Here is a 7,509-nt window from a genome sequence, read left to right as displayed (position 1 = left end):
TTCAGCTACCTCACCTTGGAAGCAGAGTTTGGCTGTTCCTCACCCAGTTTTAACCCTCCTGCACAGCTGTTTCTGTTTCAGTTAATGATTGTGTTTCAACCTACATATTAAATTGATGATCATTAGCTCCTGGTATAGTCTGTTAATCACACAACTGACTATATGCCTACAAAATCCCTGACTTTGTGCAAGTGTATCTAGAAGAATTGAGGCTGGTTTGAAGGCAAAGGGTAGTCACACCAAATATTAATTAGATTTTGATTTTTCTTTTGTTCACTCACTTAGCATTTTGTTAATTGATAAAAATAAACTATTAACAATTCTATTCTTACTTTGCTCTTTTCTCACACCTGCCTAAAACTTTTGCACAGTACTATATATATATATATATATATATATATATATATATATATATATATATATATATATATATATATATATATATATATAGCACAGAGTGAGGAATACAGCAGGAGTCCGCAGGGATGATTGCAGGAAATTAATTTGCCATCTTAGCAGACTCCAATATCTTTCCCTTATCTATTTTACACATGGCTGACTGAGTAAGAGATCTGACTTCCAACCACAGTACAACCCCCATGCAAAAGAGCATGTTATAATGAAAACAATAGTGGGAGAATTACTATATTTTGTTTAAATTTGTATTTACCTGTCTTCCAAGGTCCAATCTGAATTACGATAGAAAGGATATATATGTTCTTGTATTTCCATGGAGCTGAACTAAATTCCAACTTTTGTGCAAGCATTGCATCCTTTACACAGATCTAGCTATGGAAACAGGAAATATATTGGCTTTGGGTCAATTCAGCTGACTTTTATGCAATCATGCAAAAAAAACAAAAAAACTGACTCATGGTTAAAACACAACTGCAAGTCATTGATGTGGTCTGATTGTGTGCACACAAATATCAAATTGGTGTGATCTTGATAACACACCATTTTCCTCATGGTTATCAAATAAGACCAACTACACCATTGAAGACAGGAAATCAGAAATCATTGTGAAATTTGGACTGCTACAAAGCTTCCTCCATTCCTTAAATAGCTGGTGTACAACTATCCCTTTATTCCTTTCAGCTTACCAGCTCACCCCATTTTGTGAGTGCTCTAAACACACTGCTTTCAGAAGACCACCTGCTCTCCAGTCCACCTCGTTTTGTGGGTCAGAGCTATCTGCACTTCTTACATGGTACATCATGACCCATTTTCTTTCTAATTGTGTCCCAGGTTTATCTTGAAGTTTCAGCAGCCAGGTGGCTCCTCTTCATAATAAAAGCAATAGCACCCCCCCTCCCCCCAAAAAAGAAAAGCAAATTTGACTTGCAATTGGAGTGAAATAGACTTGTAGCTTCTCTGACGACTCACAGGGCTCTAGTAGTGAAGGATCTCTATTAATCATATTAAGTGTGTAGCCACAGTGTGAATGCCCCCCCCACCAACTACCATTGTATACTCAGCTTTGTAGAAATGTATTTTTCCCACAGTCTAAGTGTAAGTTCATCAATGTGCAGTCACCTTTATGTCCGTGTGAAATTATGTAGTCGCCTTTATGCCCGTGTGAAATTAACCAAATTGCAACAGTGTGCATTCCAGACAATGCCAGTGTGTAATTAGTGTCCCCTTCAGTGAATCCAGTGCTACCACACAGTACCTGCAGAGAAGAGCAAACATTATTCATGGAGCTGCACACCAAGACCTGTGAGTCAGCAGCAGGCTCTCCCCATATTTGGGCAAAGCTACTGTCGGTTAGTAAAGTCACACACCCCCGGTTGTCTGTGCAGCCAGCTCCACTTCTCAAACAGATCACGCATTCAGCTGCAGGGGAGTGTCTGGCTAATTCACTGTGGAGGCACCTTTGCCCCCGACACCAGCACTCCTGCATCGATCCCTGTGGTGACAGTGCAGGAGAGAGAAGCAGAAAGGATGTTACCAGGCAGGTCCACTGTAGCGATGATATCACTCCGCTCTTTGCGAGATTGATGGTGATTAATTGTTCCAGACCCCGCTCTTTTAATCGTGTCTGCTGCACCACTCGATGATGTCGCTCATATGCAGGCTCCGCCTTCTTTTCATTCCTTCACAAATTGTCTGAATCTCCGAGACCCCCCCCCCCCCCCCCACCACCCACTGACGTCTGTTCCCTCTGAATCTGTTAATGTGCAGTCATTCAGTTGGACAGCATACTCAATAACTGCAATCAACCCACTCACAATTGCAGGGTAGGGGGATTTGCTTGGTCCGTGTTTCATAAAATGACGTCAGGGCAATTTAAAGGGAAAGCAGGAAAGTGAGAAGTGACACCAGCCGCAGTCACTTAAGTGTTCGTTTATTGTTGCAATGAAAGTGCACAGCACAGTGCAGGGACCTCTCAAGGTAACTTCATGAAATCTCACAGGAGGTCTCCGGAAGTCTGCCGTTTTCTTATTCCATGCCCATATACAGCTTTCCTGCCCACACAAGTATTATTCATTCAGCTTCTGCTTCGCTCTCTGCAATTGGATTGATCAGTCACGTGTGATGGCTTTCATTCTGATGGGGACTGGCCTATCACGTGTATAGCCTCTCTTTCTGCGCGGAAATTGGACTGTTGCTCTGTATAAGATTTTTTTTCCCTGAATTATAACCCCACCTCCCACTCCCTCCCACCTGCCAATCTCTTTCTTTCTCTTCATCGCATTTACCTTGTTTGAAATGGTGTCTGTACTGACTGTTTTATTTTTATTCTGTTAAAATAAATAAGGACAGCAGTTTGGAATATTGTAGATGCTAATGAAAAATGACAGCAGACGACTTTTGGTTAATGCTTTGGTTAATTTCAAATAGATCTTTGATTCAATAACAAATCAATTCACCCTTTCAGTCTTTTGGATTATTTTATGAGAACTAAATCATTTGCCCAGTTGTCACCTGCCTTTTGAATGAGACCTGAAACCCTTTTGACTTGATCTGGCTTACACGGTGCTAGCTTGCTGAAACTGCACGCACTGAGCTTGCTCTACCTACAGATCCCTCTTATTGTCTTTAGAGGGAGCTCTCACTCTTTTGTGAGAAGTGCGTTTGAGGTTAGAGTCAGGTTAATTTGAGGAGGCAACACATTTCAAAGGATTATGAGTTCTTCAGTGTGTGCACCCTGTGTGTGCCTGTGTATGCATGCGTGTGTGTGCCTGTGTATTATTCAGGAGGGATAATGGTAAATGGTTGGCATTTATATAGTGCCTTTATCCAAAGCGCTGTACAATTGATGCTTCTCATTCCCCTATTCATACACACACTCACACACCAACGGCGATTGGCTGCCATGCAAGGTACCGACCAGCTCGTCAGGAGCATTTGGGGATTAGGTGTCTTGCTCAGGGACACTTTGACACAGCCCGGGCGGGGGATCGAACCGGTAACCCTCCGACTGCCAGACGACCGCTCTTACTGCCTGAGCCATGTCGCCCCCGATGACATTGACTGCCTTGCACATGCTGCGATCCCAAAGCAGCAGATACAGTCCCCCTTGATCTATAGTACAGGGTAACAACCCACACAAGTGCCACACTAGAGCCCTGACTCACAGCCATTCCGGAAGGTTCCCAGCTCAGAGCTCAGTGTCCTGCTGGGTTAGGTGGAACTGGAGCTGTCCCACACCTGCTGGGTTTTTGCACATTCCACTCACAGTCTCTATTGACAAATTAATACTCAGGTTCCTCCTACAGTGTCTTGATTCACAGACAGACTGGACTCTGCCTAGCACAGTTGTAGTTATGTTGGGAGCTGTCCCATACTGTGGGGGCCAGTGACGCAGATTCCACTCCCAGACTTACACAGGCTCTGCAGCAAAGTGATCCAGCCCTGATTCACGTCTATACGCAGGGAGAGCCTACGCGTTGTCATGCCCAGACTATTAAGCTCCATATACTTGATAATTATACTGGTGTGCTGCTCTACACAGTGCTATGATTCACATGCTGGGGACTATTTTAAAAAGCATCATAAATCTGCTAGCCTGCCTGCTCACAGCTGTTTATACATATACTATTGAAAGGTAATAATAAGATCTCAGTGAACCAACAGCCTAATGAATTGCTTTCTTTTGAGAAAAGCATTTGACATATTGAATCATTGAACACCAGAGAGCAATAGCAGAGAAAATAAGTTCATGCCTAGTCTTTGATCTGCCTCTGATGTCTTTTGTTGAAAGAGTAGGGACTGCAGGGCTGACTATAGCTTTAGCTGAAAGAAGGTCTTTCACTTTTCTCACATTTTCTGAGCAGAAAACACAGGCACGTCTGTCAAATGCTTTGTCTTTGAGAGTAGCCCCTCAGAAGGAGGCAAGAGACTTTAGGCATAAACTTTTCTATGTCTGACTTGCTTGAACTCTGTCTCAGGGTTTTCAAGCTTAATTTTGGTGTGTGTGTGTTTTTCAAACGTACAGTAAAATCTTTTATGTTAATTCAACTCCAACAGAGTTCATTCAACAGGTTGATTTAACACTGAACAATTTACTGTATACCCCTTTTCATTGTTTGATATTGAACCTGTTTGCCAAATATGAAACCAGCTTATTACCAGCTTAATTCTTGGGAAGATTCAAACTAGTATCAGGGGTGATACTTGACATTAATCACTGTGACTAAGTCTGTTGCTGGGGACTGAGTCCACACTTGGTTATGCATAAATTTGATGATTACCTACAAAGAGGAAATGACTATTTAATCTTTCTTTGAACAAGGGATACAGCTTGAGGAGGGCATACAGTCATTACCAGCATGAAATATCAAGGGGTCACACATTACATACTTTGATCGGTCACTCTCTCTCTCTCTCTTGACCTAGTGGTAAAACTACATAGCAGACACATTGGGCAAGAGTATAGACAGTAAGCAGTCCCAACAAGATCTCAGTGTTTTCATTATTGCAGGGGCTTTTCTCAAAAATTGTGATGTAATTTGCAATCTTTCTGTTATTTTGCAATACCAAATTGTGGGAATGCCTGAAAATTGCAATTGCAAAGTACATTCAGTCACCAGTTTGCATGCACAGCTTCAATATTTATGAACACAGAAAGGGGTTGAAGCTGGTTTGTTGAGGTTGAGGTGTGACGGAGGTGTGACAATTGAACACCCTGGACAGTGGCCGATGGTAGTCCTGATATAAAATTCCAACTCACCCTGTTGACAAACCATTTTTTAAAGCTGAGGGAGCAGCAGAGAGAGAGGGCATTTGCAGCAGCATGACATCGGCATGAGACTCCCATATGGTAGAGAATTGGAAACTAAGTTGGAACCAGATCACACTGAGGATATGGACCAGACAGTGAAAACCCAGACAACCCTTAAAGCTCACACCTCTCTGCCTTCCCTAGGCAGCACTCCACCAAAGATTTGTAGGAAAAAAGAAATCCCTTCACTTTCATTGGACGTGTTCCTGTTGCGTTTGTTTCTCCGCTGTGCCCTCGCACCCTTGCATGGCCTGGTAGCTTACACTTTGAGCAAGGTACTTACCCAGAATTATCCAGAAGTGGATACTATATAAAAATGCAAAAAGTTGTGTCAGACACTCTGGATGAGATTGTCTGCTAAATGTCAATAATGTAATATAGATCATTGAGGAAATTCATTGAGCTCCCCGCACAGCTATGAATCCCTGTCATCTGTATTTCAGCATGGCCAAGAATGAACTATGATATACATAATATAAAAACAGCTTTTACCAAACCATGATTGGTGATTAGTGATTGATTAGTGCCCAGACAGAGGTCCACATATGGGACAATTCAATTCCAATTCAATAGGGGATCTGTCCTTGTACAGACAGAATACCTCAGAACAGCAAAAGATCTTATTTGTCACTGTGCAGGGATGTCATTTCCGGAAGTTCCCTATCTGTCCATGGGTAAAGTGTGGAGGAGGGAGGGGTCATTTTGACTGAGTAATTCTTAACACATGCTTATTCCTGGGGGCGTTGAGACCCAAGATGCTGAAGAATCACTGATTCGTGAGCCAATTAGCATCGAGGAACCCAGCATGAAAGAATAAGATAAGAATAAAGGAGTGGGTCCTTCAGACCTCCCTCCAGGCTCATAGCGTCCTGTAAACACACTGCATTGATGACCTGCTCAGATGTTCCGTCGCTGAGCTATTTTTGTGTGTTTTCTTGAAAAAAATGGGACTTTCATTCTTCTCTGGAAATATATTTTTTACCCTCCCCTGCTCATAATTTTCTCCACAGCGGGAAGAGGAAGTGGCTGTTGGCTACTGTTGGAAAGGGCTGACTTGTGTGGACACGTATTTAATTGTAGCTATGAAAAAGGGTGGTTGAAGGTATGATTTATTGAAGAGGTCATGAAGCGGGGGGTGGGAGGTGGCGTCAGGAGTTCATACCAGAAAAAATTACCCTCTTTGCTCCTCTTATGCTCTTTTACTCTCAAGCATGTCACTGATATTTGATTGATTGACAATGACAACTCATAAAAAGGATGTATATATGAACAGGGTCCCAGAAGGTAATGTTAGCCACTTGGACTACCAATATTTTTGCCATTTTAACCAGACTTAGTTTGTAAAACATCAAAATTAAAATAATATATCAGGGTGTTGCCCAGAAAAGGCATAATAACCATAGAGCAAAAGAATTTAGAGCAATGCTTCCCAAATAACCACATTGATCAGCAAGATAGACCCCCACTGCTCCAACAAAGACAGCATCCAGCCCGATTCTACAGGGAGGTCCCCATTGCTATCTACAGAAAGGGCAAGACATTCATTCTTGAACAGGGTCGCAGGGGGGCTGGAGCCTATCCCAGCATACATTTGGCAAAAGGCAGGAATATACCTTGGACAGGTCGCCAGTCCATCAAAGGGCACACACACCATTCACTCATGCCTATGGGCAATTTAGACTCTCCAATCATCCTAACCTGCTTGTCTTTGGACTGTGGGAGGAAACTGGAGTACCCGGAGGAAACCCACGCAGACACGGGGAGAACATGCAAACTCCGCACAGAGAGGCCCCGGCCCACTAGGATTCGAACCCAGGACCTCCTTGCTGTGAGGCGGCAGTGCTACCCACTGCACCATCCATGTCACCCTAAAGAAGGCTTGTGCTGCGAGCAGGGTTCAAACCTGCGCGGGGAAACCCCATTGGATTTCGAGCCCAACACCTTAACCTCTCGGCCATCACAACACAGGACAAGACATGCTTAAGTTAAAAACATACTCCTTCATTTCCAGTGAAATTATTGGTAGACCAAGCCCACTTGTGCAATTGTTCTCAAATTTCAACACCAATCATTTCCACATCCAGGCACACTTGACCCCTTAACTAATGCTAATGTACCCAGAGGAAAACTTGGAGACATCATGCATATTCCAGGTGGAGAGGATCCAGCTGGGACCCAGAACCTTCTCCTTGTGAGGCAACAATGCTAACCACTTTAATATTTTCATAAGCTGTCATATGTATTGGGCTCTCCTAGTTATAACAAGGTTGTTACTACAGCTA

The 7,509-nt window shown here is 43.0% G+C and overlaps 1 non-coding gene across 1 annotated transcript; it reads right to left on the bottom strand.

The window, feature by feature from the left end:
- Positions 1–7,109: 7,109 nt before the first annotated feature.
- On the bottom strand, positions 7,110–7,191 carry trnas-cga (transfer RNA serine (anticodon CGA)). Its single transcript has one exon. It is a non-coding gene; the product is annotated as a tRNA-Ser (tRNA).
- Between the last annotated feature and the right edge of the window lie 318 nt (positions 7,192–7,509).

Source organism: Conger conger, chromosome 9, assembly GCF_963514075.1.
Source record: "Conger conger chromosome 9, fConCon1.1, whole genome shotgun sequence".
Classification (NCBI taxonomy): Eukaryota; Metazoa; Chordata; class Actinopteri; order Anguilliformes; family Congridae; genus Conger; species Conger conger.
The sequence above is the reverse complement of the archived record's forward strand: the minus strand, read 5'-3'. Positions and strand labels throughout refer to the sequence as shown.